This window comes from Otolemur garnettii, unplaced genomic scaffold (assembly GCF_000181295.1).
Source record: "Otolemur garnettii isolate 467f Iridium unplaced genomic scaffold, OtoGar3 scaffold00015, whole genome shotgun sequence".
Taxonomy (NCBI): Eukaryota; Metazoa; Chordata; class Mammalia; order Primates; family Galagidae; genus Otolemur; species Otolemur garnettii.
This window is the reverse complement of record NW_003852410.1, coordinates 14,634,724-14,661,752: the sequence shown is the minus strand read 5'-3', so window position 1 is coordinate 14,661,752 and position 27,029 is coordinate 14,634,724. Positions and strand designations below refer to the sequence as shown.

Below are 27,029 nucleotides of genomic sequence, written 5' to 3'. Positions count from 1 at the left end.
GCCCGGGAGCTGGCAACTGGCTTCGGGCGCGTTACAGCCGTCCGGTGGGGTTGTCGCGGAGACCCCAGCTCCGAAGCCGCCCCGGGGAAGTAGTTCAACGCAGTTTGCACGCGCTACGGGAGCTGGCAACAGCCGCGCTGCTTTCAGTGCCTCGAGGCTTGCAGTGCCCTGGGAGCCACCTGGGCCTCCTTCGGCCCGCGGTCCCCCGCGCTTTTCTGCTCCTCAGTCACGCGGAGCTTTGTATGTGCCTAAGTGGCAGCCTGCAGCCGAGACACTAGCCCAAAGCCCCCTCCCAGGCAGCCCCTAGTCGCGGGAGGCAAATGCAGAAAGGGTGTGGCGGACCTAAATCCGCCCACCACAGGCCAGACCCTAAGCTTCGGTTTGCGGACTCTTCCCTGGAGTCTCCCTCCCCGGAGCCTAAATAGGGCGTTTCCCTAGAGAAGTTGCTAGTCAAATCTTGGCAACCGCATACCAGCGTTCTAGCATTGTGCCTCAGCTCCTTCTCCAAAATGGGTCTAATAACCTTCACTCTAGGGTTGTTTTGAAAATTCAGAGACAAAATCACGGACAACGCGCAGATCAATCCCTGGCAGTTAGGAAGGACCAAAACGAAAGTGTTGAGTATTGGGAGCTGTTGTAACTGGGCCTGAATTCTGCATGCCCTCCTCCCCCGCACGTGCCAGAAGATTTTTTTGAAAGCAAGGAACAGGTAGTGCCCTTCACTTTTGGTCTAGCTTCTAGAACGCTTGCCAGAATGACTTGAACGTGACTCGTGACTCGGTACCCTCTATCTTCAGGCACTGGGGAGCAGGGTAGGAGGAGGACCCCAAATGATAAAATAAAAGGCCCCGTTGTGGGGGAGGGTAGTGAGAAAAGTTTGTAGAAGGATGCTAGAAGTTGGGATGGGGTGGAGGGAGGATAAAGCAGACTGTAGGCCCTGTTTATATGCAAACACAAACAGGTTGTTTATCAGGACTTATCAGAACTGCCCCAAGAAAGGGAAACATACCAGCAGAAGCCCACTGAAACAGAGCACTCAGGGAGCAGGAAGTACCTAGAATCAGTCCAGGGAGAGAATAAAAGGGAGGAGGAATGTGTCAACGATAAGCTTGATCCGCACGCACTGTCCTCTCCGGCAGGCACACCCTGGAGGGCCAGGAGGAGCAACAGTATTTAGCAAGGGTCAGCGACCTTCCAGGCCTCAATGCCACAGCTGCCTCCTTAAGAGAGAAAGAAGAGGAGGAGGGAGGTGTGGGACCTTAGGGACAGAGGGGCCAGAGAAAGCCAAAAGATCATTCGCACAAGCTATGGCCCCAGTGCAGCCAGGCCATGCTCAGCCTTGGCCTCTCATGTGAGTCTGGCATGCGCCCAGAATTTTACCCTGGTGTGAAGCTACTGAAAGAAAAGGGACATTAAGAAACCCACCTGAAAGAGTGATCTCTGAGGAGGGAAACTAGGTAGCTGGGAGCCATAGGTAGTAGAAAAGAGACTGACTTTATTGTTATTATTAGTATTATGCTTAGAATAAAATACACAGGCTCAGTGCTTGTGGCTCAGGTGGCTAAGGTGCCAGCCATGTACACCTGAGCTGGCGGTTCGAATCCAGCCTGGGCCTGCCAAACAACAATGACTGCTGCAACCAAAAAACAGGCGTTGTGGCAGGTGCCTTGGGAGGTGGAGGCAGGAGACTCGCTTGAGCCCAGGAGTTGGAGGTTGCTGTGAGCTGTGATGCCATAGCACTTTACCCAAGGAGACAGCTTGAGGCTCTGTCTTGAAAAAAAAAAAAAAAAGAAAGAATAAAACACACAAATCTTCACATTGCAGCTTGGTGCATGTATCTATACCCTTGTGTCTACATCCAGATCAATGTATAAAACGTATCTATCCTCCTAGTGACGTGCCCCTTACATAGGTAACCACTATTCTAACTTCTGTTACCAAAGATTAGGTTTGTCTATTCCTGAACAGCACACAAATGGGTCGTATGATATGTACTCTGTAACTGGCTGGCACCTTTTGCTCAACATAATATTTGTGATATTCATCCATATTGTTGCTTACACCAATAATTCATTTTTGTTTGCTTAAGTGCATAGAATTACATTGCAAATATATTGTGAATATATAGTATAGAAATATATTTCACTTATCCCTAGGAGAATGACTTTGTTATTTATTTATTTATTTTTTGGTCTGTGTTACCTTTTCAAAAGTTGAAAAAATGTTTTCAAGAAAAAAGAGGTTCCTGTGCTGGCTTCGGCAGCACATATACTAAAATTGGAATGATACAGAGAAGATTAGCATGGCCCCTGTGCAAGGATGACACGCAAATTCATGAAGCATTCCATATTTTTGTTTGTCGATAAGAAATGTTAAGAGTGGAATGTTAATAAATTTCAGTTTAGTTCTATAATGTCAAGAATTTAAGAATTAGAAAATGGATTGGTTAAAAAAAGAGGTTCCAGAATAGAGAACTAATTTCTAGGAACTGATCAGACCTATACATTACGGTGTGGTTGTAACTTTAGACCTGTGGTTCTCGTAGGGCTGTGGTATTAGGAAGGTTGAGAACCACTGCCTTAGAGGCTCTAATTTTGTTGAGATATTGGAGGTAAAGTATCTATTGAGAATCTCCTTGTAGTTATAGGAGCCAAATGGGGCTACCTCTGAACAGTGTGCTCCAGGACAATATGGCTCTAGGCAGAGTATGATGTGGTTCTAGAGTAGTGGTTTTCGACCTGAGCTGGATGAGAACCAAATCTTCCTCCCAAGTTTTGCCTTGGACTAATATGGGGTATAAGTGAGAGTTACCAGTCCCTCCCTGTTCCTATTTCCTGTCTTAAACTTCCATTTCATCTTTCTTTCTTTCTTTTTTGAGACACAGTCTTACTTTGTTGCCCTGGGTAGAGTGCAGTAGCATCATAGCTCACAGCAGTATCAAACTCCTGGGCTCAAGTGATTCTCCTGCCTCAGTTTGAGACAGGGTCTTTCTCTTGCTCAGGCTGGTCTCCAATTCCTGAGCTCAAGGGATCCACCAGCCCCAGTCTCCCAGAGTTCTAGGATTACAGGCATGATCCTAGGCCATTTCATGTTTCATTTGAAGGAATGGTTTTACTGCCTTAAACGTTATTTGAAAGCCATGATTTGGCTCCACGCCTGTAGCTCAAGCAGCTAAGGTGCCAGCCACATACACAGAGCTGGCAGGTTCAAATCCAGCCCTGGGGCCTACCAAACAACAATGAAAACTACAACTAAAAAATAGCCGGGCATTGTGGCAGGTGCCTATAGTCCCAGCTACTTGGGAGGCTGAGGTAAGGGAATCGCTTAAGCCCAGGATTTGGAGGTTGCTGCGAGCTTTGGTGCCATGGCACTCTACCCAGAGAGACAACTTGAGGCGCTGTCTCAAAAAAAAAAGAAGAAGAAGAAGAAGAAAGCCATGATTTTAGTGTAAATGCTGGTGAAAAGCACTCTCTAAGAAATGTCTGATATAAATAATTCCACGGATACACAGGACAGATTAAAAGACCCCATTTTGCCTTTCTTCCCCTCATTTACTTCACTCACACTTGACTTCTTGTTGTTCCTGGAACAGTTTATAACCTTCAAGGCCTCAGGGCCTATGTACTTGCTAGGGTGCAGCCCTTTGCCTGGAATGTTCTTTCCCCAGATACCCACAACATCAGCTGCCTTACTTCCTTCAGGTCTTTACTCAAAAGTCACATTCTAGTGACGTTTTCTCTGGTCACCCAATCTAAAAATTTCATATACCAGCCCACAACAGGATGTCTGGCGTCCGCCTTTCCTGCTTTACTTTTTTCTCCTTAGCAGTTATCACTGTCTAACATACCTTGCAGTTTACTTATCTTGTTTAGCAGATCCTTGCCCCAGTAGAATAGAAGCTTCCAGATGACATGGATTTTTTTCTGTTGTATTTTCCCCTCTACCCCCTTATTATGTATCCAATGCCTAGAACAGTGCCTGGTGCACATGTGTTGCAGAGAATTCCTTTGAGCATCAACTAGGTGACATGTCCATGCCAGGGACTGGAAGAGCAGATGAAGATAAACTGGTCTTCTAATCTTTTTGAGTTTACACTCTGGTTCAGGAACCAGCCATTAGACAAGTAATCAACTATAAGTTGTGACGGTTCCTACAAAGACAAAATGCAGGGTGCAAGGTAAGAGTACTGAGGGAGAGAGGTGGGGTGGGAGATTTCCCAGAAAAGATAAAGGTGAAGATTACTTGAAAGAAAGCAAAAGTAGATGGGATTCTGGTACTGTGGAGAAGCTGAAGGTGAGAGAAAGAGAAAAACGAAGCTGGAGAGCCTGACACCTGATAGATCCCAGGTGGCAGGGTAGCCGGAGCTCGCGGTGAGGTCTTTATCCTGATTGCCACAGAAGCCATTGATAGGTTTACCAAGAACATTTGTCTACTTGGGAGTCTTAATGAATGAGATGTTGGGAGAGGCAGATCCCTTGGGGGAGGGAGGTGGTGGAAGAACCTTTAGAAAGGCCTGGGATTTCCACCCCAGCCAGTCAGCTTCAGGGCTTTCCTCCTTTCTTGAAAAGCCAGAGGGAGAGTCTGGAAAGTTATCTACTCAGCTTGCTCTTGCCTTTAAATTTACAAGTGCTACTCCCCAGAGGGAAACCTGAATACTAACTAAGCCTGGGACTTTGAACTTTAGAAATACTCAATAAAGGTACTATAGAAAAGCCTTCCTCCAAATACTTCAGGTTTTACCCCTGCCCCACCCATGTTATGCCTTCTTTTGGTCTGAGTCTCACACTGTGGTCTGGATGAGGTTTTCACCAATCTATAGTAAAATGAGAAAAATAAGGGTAAAAGTATGAATTATTTTCTATGTTTATGTAAATTACCAATGGTCGATCCTTGAAAAAGACTTTTTATTCTGAGACTATGCTGCTTCATTTGTCTTGGAGGACTGGGAATTTAAATGTCCCTTCTTCAGTGTAGTGATGGCAATAGTATATGGCAGTTGCCTTCTGAAAATGTCTTCAACTGGCCAAATCACAGGTTGCCAAATTTGTGTATTCGTTTCTCAACCCTTTCCCCTCACTGATTTTATCCTTGAAGTTTAAAGGGTACCAAGATACACATGACTTTAGTAACGCTTGTAATTGCGGAGAAAAGCAACAAGAAAACAGTATCACAAGGTGACTGAAAAAGCCATCTGAGAAGCACTAAAGCTAGTAAGGTTAAGATTTCAATCCTGGCCCAGCAGAGTGTGGTGGCTCACACCTATACTCCTAGCATTCCGGGAGGCTGGGCTGGGAGAATTAATTTCCTGAGGCCAGGATGACCCCTGAGAGCAACAGGAAGACCTCCTACCAGGTCTACTAAAAAAAAAAAAAAAAAAAAAAAAAACTAGAAAAATTAGCTGGGTGTGGTGGTGCACACCAATCTCAGCTACTTGGGAGCCTGAGGCAGGAGGATCACTTGAGTTTGACGTTGCTGATTCCACAGCACCTCAGGTTAACAGGGTAAGACTCTGTCTCAAAAAAAAAAAAAAAAAATTCAATCCTAATTGCTACTTTTCACAGAATCTACCTTCATTGGTTTAAAAGAGAAAATCTTTTCTTGGAGCAACTAACTACTTGGAGGTGGAGTGTTTTAGGAACTGGGGAGAACCTACAAAGAGTCAGGGCTTATCACTGGGGACATCTGGAGAGTTGCTGAAGATAGGATGAACTTCTAAGGAAGCAACCCTGGGGTCAAAGAGCAGTGGAGCTTCCCTGACCATCTGTGCTGAACTCTAACCAGATTTTGCAACCAGTTACAATGTCACCTGTGCACATGCTTATCAGAGATGTGAAGATTTATTGATGTGCCTCTTCCACAGTAGGAAATATCGCAGCTCAAATTTGTCCTGGGTTATACCTCAAACCATTTACAAAAATTAACTCAAAGTAGGTCAGATACCTAAATGTAAAACCCTAAGCCTATAAAATGGCCAGAAGAAAATAGAGGACAAAAATCTTCGTGGCCTTGGGTAAGCAAAGATTTCCTAGATATGAAATAAAAACAGTGATTCATAAAAGAAAAAGTTGATAGGTTCTACTTCAAATTAAACACTTCTGCTCTTTGAAAGACGCTGTTAGGAATAACATGAAAGGACGAGTCAAAAACTGGGAGAAAATATTTGCAAAACACGTATCTGATAAAGGGCTTGTATCCAGAATATATGAAGAATTTTTACTGTACAACAAGAAGACAAGCAACCTGATGAAAGCATCACCAAAAAATGTGAATGGACCTTTAGCCAAAAGATATATGAATAGCTAATAAGCCTGTGAAAAGATGTTCGACATCATTATTCATGAGAGAAATGCAAATTAAAGCCACAATGAGATACTATTATACGCTGGGGTGGCGTGTCAAAGAAACTGACAATCCCTATCGCTGGGGAGGATGTGAAGCGACCCTCACACATTGCCAGTGGGAGTGCAATATGGTACAGTTCCTCTGGAAAAACAGTTTGGCAGTTTCTTATAAAGTTAAACATACACTTACCATATGAGCCAACAATCCCACTCCTAGGGGGATTTACCAAGAGAAACAAAGACATATGTTCACTCATAAACCTGTACTCAGATATTTATAGCAGCTTTATTCATAATTGCCAAAATTTGGAAACAACCCAAATGCCCTTCACCTGGTGATACGATAAACAAATTGTGGTACATCCATGCCTTGGAATACTACTCATCAATTAAGAGGATCAAACTTCTGACCTATGTAACAGAGAGAAATCTCCAATACCTTGTTCTAAGTGAAAGAAACTAGTCTCAAAGGGTCACTCCTATGTGACTCCATTTATGCAACTTTCTGGAAGAGGCAAAATTATAGGAATGGAGAACAGATCAGTGGCTGTCAGGGGATGGGGAGGATTTGGCTACAAAGGGAGGAGCAGCAAAAGAGCATGGTGGTAGGTGGTGGAAAGAGTCTTTGTCTTGATAGTGAAGGTGCTTACAAGACAAAATGCATTTGTCAAAACTCACACCTATACACTAAGGAATAAAATTTTACTATATATGAATAGCATCTCAGTAAATCTGATCTTTAATCACTCTAGATTGAAAAGTTCTCCAGGCGTCTACGTTCCATATTACTTCTCTTCTTAAGGTAATAAGCACAAGAGCTAGCATTTGTACTTTGCTGTGTGCCTGGCACTGTGAATTATTGTGTACTTTCCTGAGTATTCTTTGCAGTAGTGCATCCAGTTATGCAGACTATTATCCTTGGAGTTACTCTGACTCCTCTCTTTCCTTCATACCCTACATCAGTCTATCAGCACAGACTTTGCACTTGACCTTCATATATATCCTGAATCTGGCCACTTCTCATTATCTCTGTTGCTGTCACTCTACTCTAAGCTAGGATCACCTCTCAGCCTCCTGCCTGGCCCCCCTACTTGCCCTCTTGCTCGCTGTACCTGTCAGGTTATGCTTGGTTATGTTATGGGAACGCTCATAAATCTTTGTGATTTATTCCAACAAACGTTGATTTCTTGTTAAAGTCACATGTTTGCAGGGCAGCTGCAGCTCCAGCCCATATCTCCTCACTATGGAACCTAGGCTGATGTGGTCTGAATGTGTCCCCTAAAATTCATGTATTGGAAATTTAATCTCTAATGCAACAGTATTGGGAAGTGGGGTCTTTTCCAAGGTGCTTAGGTCATGAAAGCTCCTCCCTCATAAATGGATTAACACTACTACAAGAGGGCTTGGTTGAGGAGTGAATCCCCCTTTTGCCCTCTGTCTTCTGCCACATGAGGACACAGTGTTCCTTACCTCTGGAGGACACAGTCAGTATTCAAAGTGCCATCTCGGAAGCAGAGAACAACCCTCAGTAAATACTAGCACCTTGATCTTAGATTCCCTAGCCTTCAAAACTGTGAGACAACAAATTTATGTTCTTTTTTAAAATTTAATTTTACTTTTAGATTTTTATGTATTTATGTATTTATTTCTTCATTTATTTTTGAGACAGATTCTTACTATGTCACCCTCGGTAGGGTGCTATGGCATCACAGCTTACAGCAGCCTCAAACTCTTGGGCTTAAGTGATTCTCTTGCCTTAGCCTGCCAAGCAGCTGGGGGTATAGGCACCTGCCACAACACCCAGCTATTTTGTTATCGTTGTAGTTGTCATTGTTGTTTGGCAGGCCCAGGCCAGGTTCGAATCTGCCAGCCCCAGTGCAAGTGTCAACGCCCTAGCCACTGAGCTAAAAACACTGAGCCCTATATTTTCATTTATATTTTCTTTTTCTTCTTTTATTTTTTTCTTTTCTTTCTTTTTTTTTGACGTCACTCTGTTGCCCTGGGTAGAGTGCCAAAGCATCAGCCTAGCTCATAACAACCTTAAGCTCTTGGGCTCAAGTGATCCTCTTGCCTCAGCCTCCTGAGTAGCTGGGACTACAGCTGCCCGCCGCAATGCCTGGCTAGTTTTTCTATTTCAGGTAAAGATGAGGTCTGGCTCTTCCTCAGGCTGGTCTCAAATACCTGAGCTCAAGTGATCAGCCAGCCTCAGCCTCCCCGAGTGCTAAGATTACAGGCTTGAACCACCACACCTGGCTCTGCTCGTTTTTTTGCCAAAGCAGACCAGCCGTATGTGCCAGACCCCAGTGCATGTATGATGCACTTAGCACTTCTCCAGTTTGGGCCTTGAGAATATGCAGATTGGTTGTTCCTTATGATCCTGGGATTTCCTTTGTTTGACAATACTTATTGAAGCCTTAGGCCCAGAAATTGCTTCCCAGTAACTTGTTCTTTTTTTTTTTTTTTTGAGACAGAGTCTCACTATGTCGCCCTTGGTAGAGTCCTGTGGTGTCACAGTTCACAGCAACCTCAAGCTCTTGGGTTTAAGCAATTCTCTTGCCTCAGCCTCCCAAGTAGTGGGGACTACAGGTGCCCACCACAATGCCCAGCTACTTTTTGTTGCAGTTGTCATTGTTGTTTAGCTGGCCCAGGCCAGGTTTGAACCCACCACCCTCAGGATATGTGGCTGGCACCATAACCACTGTGCTACGGGCACCGAGCCCCAGTAGCTTGTTCTTGACACTTGAATTTCTACCCTTAGAATGAGAGTCATAGATTTTGAGAGTAGAATGAAGAGTTAAGACCATCTAGTTCTGTCTTTTTAGTTCAAAGGCAGAAAGTCAGGGACACAGAGATTATGGAGGGCTTTCACACACGTTATTGCCCTCAATTGTCACAGCAGTCCTCTGTATGAATTATCATCACCCTCTTCATCACAAAGGTATCAGTAGAGTACAGGACTCACCCAAGGTCATTCTTGAGACTAACAAAGTTCCAAAATCTGCCTTTCTGATGAATAATATCACTTCTATACCACAGATGGGATTCTTAGAATTAAATATCCTGGCATTTATTAATTAAGGATATGACAGAGAGACTCAAGGCCGGGTGCAGTGGCTCATGCATGTAATCCCAGCACTTGGGAGGCTGAGGCAGGTGGATTGCATGAGCTCCAGGTTTCAGACCAGAGCAAGACTCCATCTCTAAAAAATAGCCAGGCATTGTAGTGGGCACCTGTAGTCCCAGCTACTTGGAAGGCAAGAGAATCACCTAAGCCCAAGATTTTAAGGTTGCTGTAAGCTATGACACCATGGCACTCTACCAAGGGCGACAGAGTGAGACTTTGTCTCAAAAATAAATAAATAAATAAATAAAGACAGAGACTCATCCATAGGAAATCTAATGTTAAAGTCTATTTATAGGCCGTTGTGGGCCAAATTGTGCCCACGCACCCCCACCCCCACCAAAACGTATATGCTGAAGCCCTGACCCTGGCTACCTACAAATGTGACTTTATTAGAAGATAGGGTCTTGGCGGAGCCTGTTGCTCAGTGAGTAGGGTGCTGGCCCCATATACTGAGGGTGGCCGGTTCAAACCTAGCCCCTGCCAAACTGCAACAAAAAAATACCCAGGCATTGTGGCAGGCGCCTATGGTCCCAGCTACTTGGGAGGCTGAGGAAAGAGAATTGCCTAAGCCCAAGAGCTGGAGGTTGCTGTGAGCTGTGACAGCACAGCACTCTACCAAAGGCGACAAAGTGAAACTCTATCTCTAAATAAATAAATAAGATAGGGTCTTTAGAAAAGAAAAAAAAGGTGATTAAGTTAAAATGTGGCCATTAGGCCCAATCTGACTAGTGTTTATAAGAAGAGGAAATTTGGACGCGTGGAAATATCGAACATTTGCACACAGAGAGGAATGACACAGGAACACACAGCAAGAAGGCGGCCATCTGTCAGCTAAGGAGAGAGGCCTCAGAGGAAACCAGCCCTGCCGACACCTTGATCTTAGACTTCTAGCTCCGAAACTCTGAGGAAATAAATTTCAGTAGTTTAAGTTGCCCGGTGGGTGGAATTTTGACAGTCCCTGCAAGCTAATACAACATCATGAATTTATGGGTAGCTAAACAGAGGCTGCCCTGTGGATAATAACAACAGACGTATTATATGTGGAGCGTTTCCTCAGGCGAGGTGCTAGGTACTTCAGGTGCTTTGATTCAATGAATCCTAACAATAACCTTATGAGGTAGAGTCTATTTATGATTCCCTTTTATAAATAAGGAAACTAAGGGAAGGAAAAGTTAAATCACTCTCACTGAGTCACAGATTTGGAAAGTGACTGGGTTGAGATTTGAACTCAGGCAGCTTGGGCTCTGGAGCCCGTGCTTTGAAGGACTTAGTGAGTTAGTTAGCATCCTTCTTGTCTTCTAGATGAGGAAAGTAAGACAAACACTTGTCCAACATCCCACAGCCAGGGTGTGGCAGAACCAGAATTTCAAGTTCTTTGCACTTCATCACAAAGTGAATCTCTGAAACTCCAGAATACTGAAAGCTGTTAACCAGAGGAAGGAAAGGGACCCACCTGGAAAAGTATGACCAAAAGTCTACTTAGGCACAACATAGGTCTGCAAGGCACAGAGGCGTCAGTATAGAAGTCTGGGCCACTAGAGGATGGGGAGATGGTAAAAGTGAGTCAGAATCTGGAAACCCAACAAGAAGGGAAGTATAAACTACAGACCTTTGAGGAGCACTGTCTCTCGCTTCCTCCTGATATCCTCTTGTGCCTGTTGCCAATGGTCTTGTCCAAGGTCAGACAACTGTAGGAAGGCAGTTGGCAGGATTTATTCAGATCTCCTGACTCAAAGTCCATTCTTTTCTTACTTTTATATTTAGTTTGACTGATATTCATGAGGTACCCATTATGAGCCAGATATCAGGTGCTGACAATACTGCAGGCCTCATAGTCTGGGAGAAAGGGACACACGAGCAGATAGATAGGTGACGAGTGCAGGAGGGGGGCCTGGTAATCAGTCATCACTGCTCTGTAGTCTTTTGTCTCCTGGTGGCTTCCCCTTTCCCAAGTAGGTTGTTGGGCCTATGCTGTCTTTTTTTTTTTTTTTTTTTTTGAGATAGAGTCTCACTTTGTTACCCTCGGTAGAGTGCTGTGGCATCACAGCTCACAGCAACCTCCAACTCCTAGGCTTAAGCAATTCTCTTGCCTCAGCCTCCCTAGTAGCTGGGACTACAGGTGCCTGCCACAACGCCCGGCTATTTTTAGTTGCAGTTGTCATTGTTGTTTAGAAGGCCTGGGCTGGGCTCAAACCCACCTGCCTTGGTATATGTGGCTGGTGCCCTACTCACGGAGCTATGGACACTGAGCCTGTGCTGTCTGTCTTGAGCAAGAAATGTGACAGGGAGAAGTAATAAGGCCTGCCAATCTCTGTCTTTCATGTCCCGTGTACTGTAATTCTAAACTCTCAAAGTTCCCACAGGGGAACTGAGAGGAGGTAAAGGGCAGGTAAATGTTAGGAAGAAGGAAAGGAAGGAGACACCTTTCTCCAGGTGCTGGAGAAAGAAGAGAAGACAAGGGGATCACAGGCAGAGAGGGTTGTGGGCCCGAAAACATGATGGGCCTGCCCACAAATAGGGCCCTGGGAAGGTGGCAATACCCCAGGGACTCCAGCCTGGGGTGGACACTGCCAAGATGACTTCTGTATTCGTAGGAGCCATGAAGAGAAAATCAGGAGTGTTTCTGTGATAAAAAGACACTCTGAGACCAGGTGGACACTCCCAACACTGAAATGGAGTCAGAATGTGGGTTGAAAATGAAAATCAAAAGGAGATTGATGACGAAAAGGAAAGATTTTTTTCTTTCTTTTTTTGAAGACAGAGCCTTCTTTGTCACCCTTGGCAGAGTGCCGTGGCATCACAGCTCACTAGGTGATTCTCTTGCCTCAGCCTCCCGAGTAGCTGGAACTGCAGACACCCGCGACAACGCTCGGCTATTTTTTGTTGCAGTTTGGTTGGGGTCAGATTCGAACCCACCACCTTCAGTATATGGGGCCGGTGCCCTACTCACTGAGCCACAGGCACTGCCCAGGGAAGATATTTCTGGCATGCCTGAGATTCATACTGCTATGGAGTAAGAGAAGCAAAACAAGCTACATGAGAAGAAACTGGCTAGCTGGCCTTGTCCAGGGAGACCAGTCTGGAGGACATCAGTCAGGAGACAGCACTTGCTGTGATGCTAAGGAGCAGTGCTTGGGGGCCGCAAGGCAATCAGTGTGCTGGAGGTAAGAATCCGGAAAGGTAAGCCCTAGCTTGAAGCATCATACAAATCATGTGGATGGTTTGGATTTCATCTTGAAGACAATAGTAGGCTATTCACAGACTATAATCAGGAAAGTTGCAGGATTCATACTGAATTTTAAAAATCTCTGTGGGAGCAGTGTAGATGGTACTGGCTTAGATACAGCCAGAAAGGAGACAGAAGACCAGTAAACATGGCAAAGAACTGAAAAACCAAAAAGCACAGGGAGAGAGCTATTGGAAAGAATGACGTATTTTCAATAGTAAAATCTCCCAGATTTAATTCATGAGTGGATTTTGTGGGTGAGGCGGGAGGAAGAGTCAAAAACAATACCCCCCTTTTCTGACAAGGGTGACTGTCAGTGAGCCAAATAATGAAACAATTTATTTTGTTTATTTATTTATTTATTTTGAGACAGCGCCTCAAGCTGTCCCCCTGGGTAGAGTGCCGTGGCATCACAGCTCACAGCAACCTCCAACTCCTGGGCTCAAGCGAGTCTCCTGCCTCAACCTTCCAAGTAGCTGGGACCACAGATGCCCGCCACAACGCCTGGCTATTTTTTGGTTGCAGGCATCATTATTGTTTGGCGGGCCCGGGTTGGATTCGAACCCGCCACCTTAGGTGTATGTGGCTGGCGCCTTAGCCAATGAGCCACAGGCGGTGAACCGAAACAATTTATTATTTAATATAGTTGAAAGCCCCGATGTCCCCAAGAGAAGAAGAAAAGGGACCAGTTTTTCATGTGTCCTTTGAGGGAGGAGAAAAACTTTTCCCAGACTTCTCCAGCAACCTTCCCCTTCGTGTCTTACTGGTAGAATTCAGTCCTGCAATTGCTCCTTAAAGTTTAAGGCAGGGGTCCTCAAACTTTTTAAACAGGGGGCCAGTTCACTGTCCCTCAGACCGTTGGAGGGCTGGACTGCAGGTCCCAGGACAAGTCGGCTGCTAAGCAGGACAGGCAGCAGTGGCAAAAACACCTGGTGGGCCGGATAAATGCCCTAAGTGTGCTGCATGTGGCCCGCAGGCTATAGTTTGAGGACGCCTGTTTTGCGGGGTTTAAGGCTTAAACAATCACTGGCTTTCACCATTTTGGGGTGACTGTGTCATATGCAAATGGAGATTTCTTGGAAACAATTGGAAACAAGGATCAGAGGACAGATGTTGGCTGAAGATCCCACAGAGAAGTTCACTGAGGGCTAGACTGTGCATGAGCCCTGGCAGAGCGCAGAGACAGCAGAGAAGGAGCCCCACGAGGAACTCGGGAGCACGCCTCTATTTAAGGGAGGGGCCACCTGAGAAAGGGGAATTCTAGTTAGGCAGCTGAGAATTGACTCTGGATTTAAATTCTGGGACAATTTTTGGATTTTCTTTTGCTGGTTTTCCACTTTTCCTTTGATTCCCTTCATCACGTTTGCCATCCATAATCTGAATTCCCTCTCTGTCACGTTTCCATAATCTCTTTGTAGATGGCGTCTTCTGAGATAGCAGTGTTGTCATCCCTTGTGGGAGAGGATCTCATCTGCTTCTTCGTGACAGTTACTCCTCATGAGTAGTTTCTTCTTCCTCTTTGACTCTGGATATGCTCTTTGAAGGTCTTCCACGTGTTGCAGACATCTTGACTATGAACCTGGACTCCTTGGTATTCCATGGCTTTCCACGGGTGCTGCCCGGACACAGTATCAGGCTGGCCCGGCAGACCTGCGAGTGACACGGATCAGTCCTTAAAGTTTAAAAACTTTGCCTTTAAGGCTCAAACAATCCCTGGCTTTCCCCAGTCATCAAGAACAGAATGACAGTTATGGAGTCCACCATAATACCTGTGATTGGGGCAGGTGGGGCAGCCAGGCCAATGCTTCCTGACTCTGGATTCGGACATAGGTTGGGATTCCTGCTACTTATTAGCTAAGTGACCGTGGGTGAGTACCCCTTAATGCCTCAGATGCTTAGTTTCCATATCTGTAAAATGGAATCAATAAGCCCAACCTCCCAGGGGTTGGCAAAACTTCAGGCTCCCGTAGCTGCCCTGTAGCTACTGAAAAAAAAAAAAAAAAACAGTGTACAAGAGGATCTTGGAAGGATGGAGAAAACTGAAGAATAACCAGGGTAGGGTGGTGTCACGGAAGCCACAGGGTAAGAGTGTTTCAAGGAGGAAAGAGTAGGCAATTATGTCATCTGCCTAAAGAGAGGTCAGGTCAGAAGAGGCCTGAAAAATTGCCATTTGGATTTAGCAATTGGAAGGGCATTGGTACCCTTGACAAGAGCACTTTGAGTGGAGTGCTGGGGCTGGAAACCAGGAAGCCGGGGTCAGCCGTCAGGGCGGGGATCCAAGTCGCCCGGCTGCCAGCATCAGTGTTCTGTTCACTATGCCAGGAGCTGCTTCCTTTTGAAAATTCTCATTTAAGTCATGCCCCAAAAATAATCATTTGGAGAGCAGTAAACAGTAGGGATTCCACAATCTGTGAATGAAAATGGCCCCTTTTTATCATTTTATATATTTTTTGTGCGTGGATAAAGCAAAGGTGGTTGTCACCTTTCATTAGAAATATGTTATATCCTTTTGGAGGGTTTGTGTTTACATTACCATTTTATTGCTATATGGTTCTTTTTTTATATAACATATTTTGCAAACATAAAAACAAGGAAACAAAACAAAATGCAAACAACATATGTGCTTTGCATTAAACTCCCAGAGTTCAAACCCCTTACTCATTATACGTGTCAGAGGTAAACATGGGGGTCTAGGAAAGCTCTAGAAGAATCCTGCAACTCGGCAAATCCTCCTTTAATAAGTGATAGCAGTTGCTTTTGAGATTGATTTGGTCATACGGATCATGTTTGTCAGGGCTGTCATTAAAAGCCTAATATTTTTTCCATTGCAGACTGTCTCCAAGTAATCCAAACGTGGGTAACGCTTGAGCACGGTCAATTTCATGACCTCCTTCCTGCTACCCACCTCCCCCTCCTGACTATCTCAACTCCCAAGTGGATGATCCCTCATCCCTAGCAACAACTGCAGCTGCTACTGTTTCTTGACTCTGGCGAGGAAAATGGGCTCAGGGCCAGGTCTACTGTCCAGGGCTCCCTGTGGAAGATGCTAGAAGAGAGAAGCACACACTCTCCCACCGTCAGTGACCCGAGTTCATCACCTTTGCCAAACATCTGGATTGCAACACACAGAGTTCAAAGGTCCTGAGTGTGTGTCTGCACCTCACCGGGCTGTTTAAACGGAGCTGACCTCAAGCCAAACACTGAGCCTCTGTGCTGTTACTTATGTGGAGGGTTGGATGCGGAATATAAATATTAACTTCAGCATCTTCTCCCCACAGATGCTGAAGTTAACTATCTACGATGCATAAAAACAGCTCCCCAGCTCTTCTCTGAGCGCTGAACTCTTCTCCCTAGCAGGCAGATTTCCAACCATTGTAAGCGTTTGCTGATTAGCCCTGGGTGGCCTCTTCATTTCAGGGTATGAGGCAGTCAGTGGACATGCTGCAGAGGGCACCCTGCAGGGGTGGTAATCCCCCCCATGTTTACAGCCTTCCCCGGGACTGGGGGTACAATCAGGGAAGAGTGAGGCGCAAAGGCACCGTGGAGTGGAGGTGGGCTTTCACTTCTCAGCAGTTCCGAGTGATTCTTACACCCCAACAAGCATGTGTGTAGCAGGTGTTGCTGAGGGCAGGACAGGAGTGACAGAAGGACAAGCTAGACTGTGAGATTCCTAGGCACAAGACTGGACTCCATTTTTCTGTTTCTGGAAAGAAGCCTCAAATTCGTCCACAAACATGTATTAACATATCATCTTCCTTGTATCGTTATCTAAGGTACTAAGAGCTGGGGGACAGGGCCGTGGCCGAAATGATATGGAGGAAAGAGAAGACGCGACTCAAGACTTTGATTTGGATTCTTAATGTAAGTTTCACAAAGAGGTGTTTGGGAGCATTCCATCATTCCTTCATTTGACATTTATCGGGCACTTATGATGTGGCAGCACCATGCTGAGCATGGGGATACAACAGTGAGGATGACAGGCAAGTTTGCTCCCATCATGGAGCTTACTCTTTATGAAGCTAGATCATATGCCTCCCGGGAGCCAGGCCCTGGGAGACACCTTCGTGGAGGTAACAGTCTGCTGAAGCGATTGAGACAATCAGACAAGTCACTTCAAGAGTGTGTTATAGGGGTGGGGGGGAGGTGCCTGTGGCTCAGTGGTTAGGGTGCCGGGGGCAGCCACATGCTTGGGCCTGGTGGGTTTGAACCTGGCTCAGGCCTGCCAAACAAACAAAAAATATAGCTAGGCGTTGTGGTGGGCACCTGCAGTCCCAGCTACTAGGGAGGCTGAGGCAAGAGAATCACTTGAGGCCAAGAGTTAGAGTTTGTGGTGAGCTATGAGGCCACGGCACTCTACCGAGGGTGACAAAGTAAGACTCTGTCTCAATTTAAAAAAAAAAAAAGTATGTTGTAGACATGTTATGGTCAAGGAAGGCTGGGAAGCTATGGATAATAAGAAGGGGAGGGCAGCACCTGGGGCTTAAAGGAGCAGGGCACCGGCCCCATACACTTGGTTCAAGCCCGGCCTCAGGCAAAACTGCAAAAAAAAATGGATAATAAGAAGGGGACTTGGTCTAGTTCAATGGTTCTCAACTAGGGGGCAGTTCTGCTCCCCAGGGACATTTGGCAATGTTTGGGAACATTTCTGGATATAAAGACTTGGGGGTGCCACTGCTTCTAGTAAGGAGAAGCAAGAGATGCTGCTAAACATCTAAAAGGCACCAGTCAATGAAGAATTACCCAACTGAGAAGGTTAATAGGGCCAAGGGTGAGAAACCAGATCCAGTCCTAGGGTCAGAGAATGCTTTTGGAAAGAAGTACAGTCTGATTTGAGAACTGGTAGATGCCAGGAGTTCAGAATGCAGGGACTTGATAATCAATCAGCATCTAATCAGAGGTAACAGTGGAAAGAAAGAGGAGTTCACAGGAGTCTGAGCTCAGGACGCAGGGATGGTGAAGGGGAGGTAGCAGCAGATGGAACACAAAAATTAGTTTGTACTCAGAGAGACTAGAATGTCTGCTGTGCCTTGCTATGAATCATGGACTTTGTTTGGAGGACGTGATGGCTGATAAAGTCTCCACATTGACCCCTTACACACATGTCTATCCCTTACATATTTTCAAAGGCAGTGAGATGATTTTGTCTTTATTATTTATTTATTTATTTATTTATTTTGAGACAGTCTCACTTTGTCACCCTCAGTAGAGTGCTATGGTGTCATAACTCACAGCAACCTCAAACATTTGGGCTCAAGTGATTCATTCTCTTGGCTCAGCCTTCCAAGCAGCTAGGAGTACAGGTGCCTACCACAACGCCCAGCTATTTTTAGAGACAGGGTCTAGCTCTTGCTCAGGCTGCTCTCAAACCTGCCTGTGTGAGCTCAGGCAATCCACCCGTCTCGGCCTCCCAAAGTGCTAGGATTATAGGTATGAGCCACCATACCCGGCCTCAATTCAGTTTGTTTTTAGCAAACTCACTCCACTAGTAATGCAAATGATTAGCAAAGGGAGAGACTAGAGGCAGGTGAAAGTTTTGTACACTATAGAAGTGATAAATGGAGGCCATGAAGTTAAGCTGGGGAAGCGGCAACAGATTTCTGAGAATAGAAAAATTTTTAGACTTGTTGATTAATTGGATGTTGGGTGAGAACAGTTTGCTTAGGATGACCCTGAGGTTTCTAACTGTGGGCCAGCATGCGTGGTGAAGAGTGTTATAGAGAAGTAATTTATAAAGAGACAGAGTTCAGCTCAGGGAATACCATGTTGACAGTCCTGTAGGGACATCCAAGTGGCACATCCTGCCCACAAAAGCATGGATCTGGTACTGAAGGAAGATCTACCTTGGAAATCTGGATGGGTGATCGTGAGCACCTACCAATGGTAACCAGAGTCCTGGACGTGAAGGCAGCATTCATAGAAAACATGTGAAGGAAAGGCAGAGGGTAGAGAATGGCAGCTCATGTGTAGTTAAGGAGGCAGAAGAAGGAGGGACCGTGGCAGAGGGACCAGCGACGTAGAAAGAAAGGGCAGCAAGCCCCACCACTTCAGGAATAAGAACGTGGTCAAGCTGAGCACTGGAGCAGGCATTCAGCAGGATGAGAAATTAGTTGGAGCTGTTGGACATGTCAATCAAGAGGTCATCCGTGACCTTTTCAAGAACAGTTTTGCTATAATGGTGAGGGTGAAATTTATTTAAAGACACTTGATTACCCAAATGTAGAGGAAGAAAATGAGAACAAAATGTCTTTATGTCTAGGCAGAATCTGAATGGCAGTCATTTTCCAGGCTTGGCAAACAGAAAAGGAGTGGACCAATTAAGAAGCAGAAAACCAGATTAACAATCGCCCAAATCATAAGAACAGTTATTGTAAACCAAAAAAAGAAGTCTAGGACAAGTAGCCTCATGGTTGATTTGGCCGCTGAGCAATGTCATTAAGAATCTGGATTCTTTCTGTTTCTCCTGTCTGTCATCTTGAAAGGGTTGGCTTTTATCCTCATGGTCACAAAAAAGCAGCTGCAGCTCCAAGTACTACATCCTCACATGTCAATACCTAAAGCAGAAAGAGAGAGGGAGGGACCCAAATAAGGCTCATCCGATGCTCCTCTCTTCCTTTATTATTATGACACTTTCCTTTGTGTCTCTTTAGCCAGAATTGTTTCCCACCCCCTCCCCTGGACCAGTTAAGGGAAAGTAAATGAGGCTACCATAAATGGCTTGAAATGATCATGATTCCTACCCTGGGGCTAGGCCCAGGGCCACCTAAGCAAAATGTGTGTTCTGTTCACAGGAAAAAGGGGAACTGGCAGTTGAGACGGTCACAATGTCTGCCACAGGAAACTGTCCTTTCATAGGGCGAGGACAAAACACAGAGGGAAAACCAGAGGCCTCACAGTGAGGCCACAAGCCCTTGGAGAGCTTCGAAAACAATACCAAGTTTCTATAGTTGACAGTCACAACAGAAACATTATAATATCCTCCATTAATCGCTTACCAACTTTGGGCAGTGGGCTGATTGCTTTGCAGATCTATCTTACACTCAGTAATACCAAGAGGTAGGTGATAATTATGACAGTAGCGCTGGTGATAGTACTTATGAGCACCTACTACGTGCTGGGCACATCACACTCGTTATCCCAATTAATCCTCAAAACACAAGTTTTGAGATAGATGATGTTAATATTTCCATTACATATGGGAAAACTGAGATGTCTAGAGTTTCAGTAACTTGCCCAAAAGATTTCATCTAGTAGCATCCTAGCCAGGGTTGGATGCTGCTGGACCAACTAGTCCATCCAACCTCAGCAGCTGTACTGACTACATTTTACTACCTCGTTAAATGAAGAGAAGTCACTGGAAAGCTCTGTTATACCCTAGAAGTAGAAATAATTGTACGTAAGAACGGAAAATTTGCTGCCATGAGCATTCTCTCCTCTCAGCGTCCTGAGTTTTCAGCCCTTTTTTTCCCACACAACTTGGCAGCAAAAGCAAATCCAACAGGCAGTTCGTTCCTACCAGCTTTGCACCCTTGTTAACAAGCTCACCAGTCTGAGATTGTACTCTTGGCACCTGGAGAAGGCCATTGTCCTGTGTGCTCTCAGGAAAAATGCATGCTGTGGTAACTAGACCTTTTCCCTGGTGGGAGCCATCACAGATTCTGGGGACAACGAACAAATTCTGAGGGAATTTATGTCGAGGAAAGAGGGAGCCTGCAATAAAAGATGGCAAGTGCTCTGGATGTCCAACAAGTTTCCAGCTGGAATTTAGGGTCACCTCCTGAGACCTGAGGAGACGCGCTGACATTTCCGGGTGCTAGCTCTGTTCTCGGCTCCATGTGGAGCATTCTGCATGCATCAGCTCCCTGAGCCTCTCCAGGAGGTTATGAAGAAGAAACTTCTATTATCTCTGTTTTACAGATGAGAAAAACAAGGCTTAGAGTGTTAAGCAACTTGCTTACTGTAACACAGCTAGTGAGTGGCAGAGACGAGAGCTGAACCCACCCAGATCACTCCTCTAGACCGATCATCTTTAATTACCAGACTTTACTGTCTAGAAGTCACTTTCTAGGAGGTGCCTACATAAATATCTCTAGGTGGTGAATGAATACCCAGGGCATGAGGAAGGAGATCTTGAAACTCAAAACCTTTCTACCTCCTTAAAATCCCAATTCTGAACCAAATACATTCCTAAGTGTGTATATTTCAGAATGAACATACATACATAATTAAAATCATTGCAGCATTTGGAAAGGCATTTTTTTTTTTTTTTGAGACAGAGCCTCAAGCTGTCACCCTGGGTAGAGTACTGTGGTGTCACAGCTCACAGCAACCTCCAACTCCTGGGCTTAAGCAATTCTCTTCCCTCAGCCTCCCAAGTTGTCAGAAGTACAGGCGCCCACCACTACACCCAGCTATTTTTTGTTTGTAGTTGTCATTGTTGTTTGGCAGGCCCAGGCTGGATTTGAACCCACCAGCTCTGGTGTATGTGGCTGGAGCCTTAGCTGCTTGAGCTACAGGTGCTGAGCCTGGAAAGGTATTTTTAACAGTACCTAGAAACAAAAATAAAGAGACCATACATGCTATGTAACCCCTGTGCTATACACCGTGTTCTATGTATGGGTTGGATGGAGGATTTTCTATTTCCTTCAGCCTTTCTTGGGATTAATATTGGCCTTCCCTAGGTTGCTGCCTCACCAAGTTGTTTTATTGAACTAAGTTCCAGTTTCTTTCCCTTCTGTTCCCAAAACTGCTAAGATTCTCTCCTCTGAGGATGAGACTGGGGGTGTGCAGGTGGTGGATGGTTGGGAGACAAGCTGGGAGGTGTAAGGAGAAACCCTCCACCAACATGTGGAAACCCCGTTTTAGGCACCAATCTCATCCCCTTTTTCTTTTCTTTTTTTTTTTTTTTTGAGACAGGAGCCTCAAGCTGTCCCCCTGGGTAGAGTGCCGTGGCATCTCAGCTCACAGCAACCTCCAACTCCTGGGCTCAAGCGAGTCTTCTGCCTCGGCCTCCCAAGTAGCTGGGACCACAGGCGCCCACCACAATGCCTGGCAATTTTTTGGTTGCAGCCGTCATTGTTGTTTGGCGGGCCCGGGCTGGATTCGAACCCGCCACCTTGGGTGTACGTGGCTGGCACCTTAGCTACTTGAGCCACAGGCGCCAAGCCTCATCCCCTTTTTCACTTAAGACTGACTTATAGAATTCTGAGTCCTCTTGTCAAAATAGGGATTAGAGGTATTATCTAGAAATAGAAGTATCATGAGTCATAATCAAAACCTAAAGAAGGCCAAGCACAGTGGCTCAAGCCTATTATCCCAGCACCCTGGGGGGCTGAGGTGGGAGGATCCCTTGAGCTCAGGAGCTCGAGACCAGCCTAAGCAAGAGCAAGACCCCCATCTCTACTAAAAACAGAAAAATTAGCTGGCATCCTGATTTGAGACTGTAGTTCCAGTTACTTGAGAGGCTGAGGCAGGGAGGATCACTTCAGCACAGAAGTTTGAGGTTTCAGTGATGCCACTGTACCCTAGTATAAATGACAGAAAAAGATCCTATCTCAAAAGAAAAGAGAGAAAGGAGAAAAGCCTAAAGAAAAAAAAAAAGCATAAAGAAAGAGAAATCTGTGGCCAGGCACGATGGCTCACGCTTATAATCCTGGCACTCTGGGAGGCTGAGGCAGGTGGATTGCCTGAGCTCACAGGTTCGAGATCAGCCTAAGCAAGAATGAGACACCCATCTCTAAAAATAGCTAGGAAATTGTGCCAGGTGCCTGTAGTCCGAGGTACTTGGGAGGCTGTGGCAAGAGAATGGCTTGAGCCCAAGAATCTGAGGTTGTTGTGGACTATGACACTACAGCACTCTACCAAGTGAGACTCTTTGGGGGGAATCTACAACATTGTCATATCCATCCAAGGCTTCCCCCTCCCCCCTAGCCCACAGGGCACCCATGGGGTGCCTTAGGATATGACTTAGAATATAGCACCTCCCCCTTCAGGCACTATAGCCTTGTGCCAGAGTACGTGACTTGGTGAGTGGAGGCCAGGCTGGATTTCAGCCCTTGCTGTGCAAGGCAGAATAAAAAATGGCAGCCCTGACCCAGATCTTGACTCAGATTTCCAGAATATTTTCCAATGGTTAAAAGCAGAAAGCTGGGAGACATATTATCACTCAACTAAAAGGGATAAAAAGGAAATTCTAAGAACTTGTTTTGTTGTTGAATTGCATAAATCCTGCAGCTCAGCCTGGAAAGACTCAATTAAGAGGAGTTGTAGGAAAACCTCAGAACCATGAAGGGCCCAAGGCCACGTTCAAAATGCTTTCAAAAAACGTTGGCATAGAACAGTTTTGTTTAGTTCCACAAAAATTGGCATTGACCCAGTCAACACCTCTCCCCTTAGCCTCATTCACAACTCCTCAAAGTGCTAGAGGAAGGACAATTTAGTGCCAAAGGGGTAGGCTATGATTTAGGCTTATGATTAGGATAGTACTTTGGGGCTGCGTGTCCTTGGGAAAGTTACTTCGCTCTTATGAGCTTTGGTTTCCTCATAGGATTATTAGTGGACAACTGGGATAACACTCGTAAGACTGCATAAAGCACTTTACATATGCTTGCCCCGTGGAAAATGGACAGTAAATAATCATCTTTATTAACCTAAGCAGTGCTGGAAGAAAGAACTCAGGAATGATCCACCTTTTTTTTTCTGCCTCAACACCCGAATGGGTTATGGTCAGCACTATTAGAAGTAAGTGTGATTAGAACTAGGTATGACCACCTTGTATCTTTATTTATTTGTTTGTTTTCATTTTATTTCATTTATTTATTTTTGAGACAGAGTCTCACTTTGCTGTCCTGGGTAGAGTGCTGTAGCATCATAGCTCACAGCAACTTCAAACTCTTGGGCTCAAGAGATTCTCTTGCCTCAGCTTTCCAGGTAGCTGGGACTACAGTTGCCCGCCACAACGCCCAGCTATTTTTAGAGACGAAATCCCACTCTGGCTCAGGCTGGTCTCAAACTCTTGAGCTCAGTCCACCCTCCACAGCCTCCCAGAGTACTAGGATTACAGGTGTGAGCCACTGTGCCCAACCTTCTTTTTTTTATTTATTGGGTATCTTCTAGGTGAAGTACTGAGCTAAAAAGTATGGTGGTAAAGATAAAGATGAAAAATTGTGTTTTCCCTTCAAAGAGCTTGAAAATTGATAAGAAAAGAAGTAGCAAAGAGGCAGCTGCTATTACCCGTTCAGAAAATATCCTGGGTCAGTGCCTGTGACTCAAAGGAATAGGGCATCGGCCCCATATGCTGGAGGTGACGGGTTCAAACTCAGCCCTGGCCAAAAACTGCCAAAAAAAAAAAGAAAGAAAGAAAGAAAGAAAGAAAAAGGAAAGGAAAATATTCTGGAGCTATTATCATTTCCTCCATACCATACCCTCCTCCATGGTGGTGGAAGAACCAGCCCATCATGTCAGGTAACCCCTAGTTCTTCCTGGGTACAGCTGATTGGACCTAAGCTGGACACCCAACCACACCAAACCAATCAAATTCTCTCCTGGGAAATTAAAACTGAGTGAATTTGAATTCAGAATCAGAATGAAGTTAGTCTGTGGAGTCAGTTCCCTAGAGCTGGAAGTGACATTAACTTAATGCTTATGGCAGGGCCAGGTGCAGTGGCTCACACCTGTAATCCTAGCACTCTGGGAGGCCAAGGTGGGTGGATTACCTGAGCTCAGGAGTGTGAGACCAACCTGAGCAAGATCAAGACCCCATCTCTACTAAAAATAGAAAAAAATAGCCAGTGCTACGAGGGGCGCCTATAGTTCCAGCTACTTGGAAGGAAGCAGTTGGAGGTTGCTGTGAGCTATAGGCCACAGTACTCTACCCAGGGCTACAGAGTGAGACTGTCTCCAAAAAAAAAAAAGGCTGATGGCATTTGAAGCCTTAGGCATGCCAGTTAGTAAGCAGAGAATTCCAAAGGAAAGCAATGATGAAAGACTAAGTAGCTTCAGAGAGAGACAAGAGACAAGCAAAGGAGATAGAAGGAACATCCTTCTTTGGTTCCTAATGGCTTTTAGTTCCTATGAAGCTGGGCTATCCTTTTTTCAATGGGGTTTTAGGCATCCTCTGATAAACCCCTTTTTACCTGACCGTCAATGACCCCTGGTTCTCTACAAGGGTTGAGTGTGTGGGCCTCACTGGGTTGGACATAAAAAGCTGCCAACGTCTATTCATATATGATACCTTTAATCAAAATTACTGCCTCCTGAAAGCCTGATTAGATTAACCGTTTGGTTTTAGTCCAAACAGCTGTTCGGCAATTGATCCCATTTGAACAGATCAAGGAAAACAGGAGTATCATCACCTTTTAGTGGGAATACCACATTGTTATGTGATCAAAAACTGCTGTGAAGAGTTCCTTGAAACATACATACTCCTAGGGAAATAAAATACCCAAAGTTGTAAGTAAAAGAAAAGTGCAATTAAAGTTATTTGGAGCCTGCCCGTCCTGGGCAAAAGTGAGGCCCCACCTCTACTAAAAATAGAAAAAAATATTAGCTGGGTGTCGTAGCAGGTGCCTGTAGTCCTAGCTACTTGGGAGGCTGAGGCAGAAGGATCACTTGAGCCCAGGAGTTTGAGGTTGCTGTGAGCTAGGCTAATGCCACAGCACTAGCCTCCACAACAGAGACTTTGCCTCAAAAAAAAAAAAAAAAGAAAGTTATTTGGAGCCTGCCTTCTGATTTCTAGAGGGTTCCATCTCCTTGCTTTCTGGTCTTAGGCTTATAAGAATATGCCTATTTTCATGGCTGGCTTAAGGGACACTTTATACCAGCACCACCCATTTGTGCAAAAGACAGGGAATCCAGTCAACATTCCACATGCAGTATCCAGCCAAAAGATCTTTTTAAAAAGCATAAACATAATTACTTTAATTCAAGTGCCCTTTCTAAATATCCTGGGCTTGCTGGCACATTAGCAACATTATTTTGCCATTGCCAAATCCTCTAAAATGTAATTCAGGGAAGTCTATGAAAGGGGTATTATATTCATGGAATATGTACATTGCCCAAGCATCAATTGGCATCTTGGGACTGCTCTGGGGCACAGAGGTCAGAGTTTAGTGATGCATGGAGTTGTTGTCCTAATGGTAAGTATTGATTAGCAGCCTCAAAAGCAATGAGCAGTCATTTAAGTCTTTCTCCAGCCAGACGCCAGTCTCCCAAAGAAGGAGTGTCTTTCCCAGAGAGCCTTGAAAACAATGCATGGAACACTCAAACCTACTAAGGGAGTGAATGATTGCTTCAGCAGAGTAAGTGGAAAATGATAAATAGCATCGTGCAACATCTGCATGGCAATGACACTTGGTAGAAAAGTACTGAAAACCAATATATGCGTGTGTACACAGACACACACACACACATATATACACATACTATGTATATGCTTTCTATTGCTGCCATAACAAATCACCACAAACTTAATGATTAAAAATAACACAGGTTAGGCTCAGTGCCCATAGCTCAGTGGTAAGGCACCGGCTACATACACCAGGGCTGGCGGGTTTGAATCTGGCCTGGGCCTGCTAAATAACGACAACTGCAACAAAAAAATAGTCGGGCATTGTGGCAGGTGCCTGTGGTCCCAGCTGCTTTGGAGGCTGAGGCAAGAAAATTGTGTAAGCCTAAGAGTTTGAGGTGCTGTGACACTATAGCACTCTACTAAGGGCGACATAGGAAGACTCTGTCTGAAATAAATAAATAAAAATAACACAAATTTATTCATCTTACACCTCTGTAGGTCCGAAGTCCCAGTCAGCTCAACTCATTTTTCTGCTTTGGGTTTTGCAAGGCCAAAATCAAGGTGTCAGCAGGACTGCCTTCCTTTCTGGAGACTTCAGAAAGGGGAATGAATCGCTTTCACGTTGTCTCAGGTCATTGGCTGGATTCAGTTTCTTGCAGTTACAGGGCACAGGTCTCTATTTCCTTGCTGGCTATTAGCTGGGACCTGGTCTTGACTCCATACTTCACGTGTTGCTCCACCCCCCAGCAATGGCAAGGTCCTCTTCACTTTTTGAGGACCTTTCACTTTTAACTTCCATTTCAGCAGAATTTCTCTTGCCTCCAGCCAAAGTTCTGTTTTTAAGGGCTCATGTAATTAGACTGGGCCCACTCAGATCATCTAGAATAATCTAAAGTTTTATAGTTTGTAACCTTAATGACATCTGCAAAGTCCCTTTTGCCTTGTGTATAACGGATTCATAGATTCTAAGAATTGGACATGTTGACCTTTTTTTGGGAAGGGGCATTATTTTGTCTACCAGGCTATATACACTTTTTTTTTTTTTTTTTTTTT

The 27,029-nt window shown here is 45.1% G+C and overlaps 1 protein-coding gene and 1 non-coding gene across 2 annotated transcripts in view; one reads left to right on the top strand and one right to left on the bottom strand.

The window, feature by feature from the left end:
- RYBP (RING1 and YY1 binding protein) overlaps positions 1-27,029 on the bottom strand; it is a 126,570-nt gene that overhangs the window by 79,875 nt on the left and 19,666 nt on the right. The gene's annotated exons all lie outside the window — the stretch shown is intronic.
- Positions 2,248-2,354, top strand: LOC111723770. The gene has a single exon (XR_002772240.1). It is a non-coding gene; the product is annotated as a U6 spliceosomal RNA (small nuclear RNA).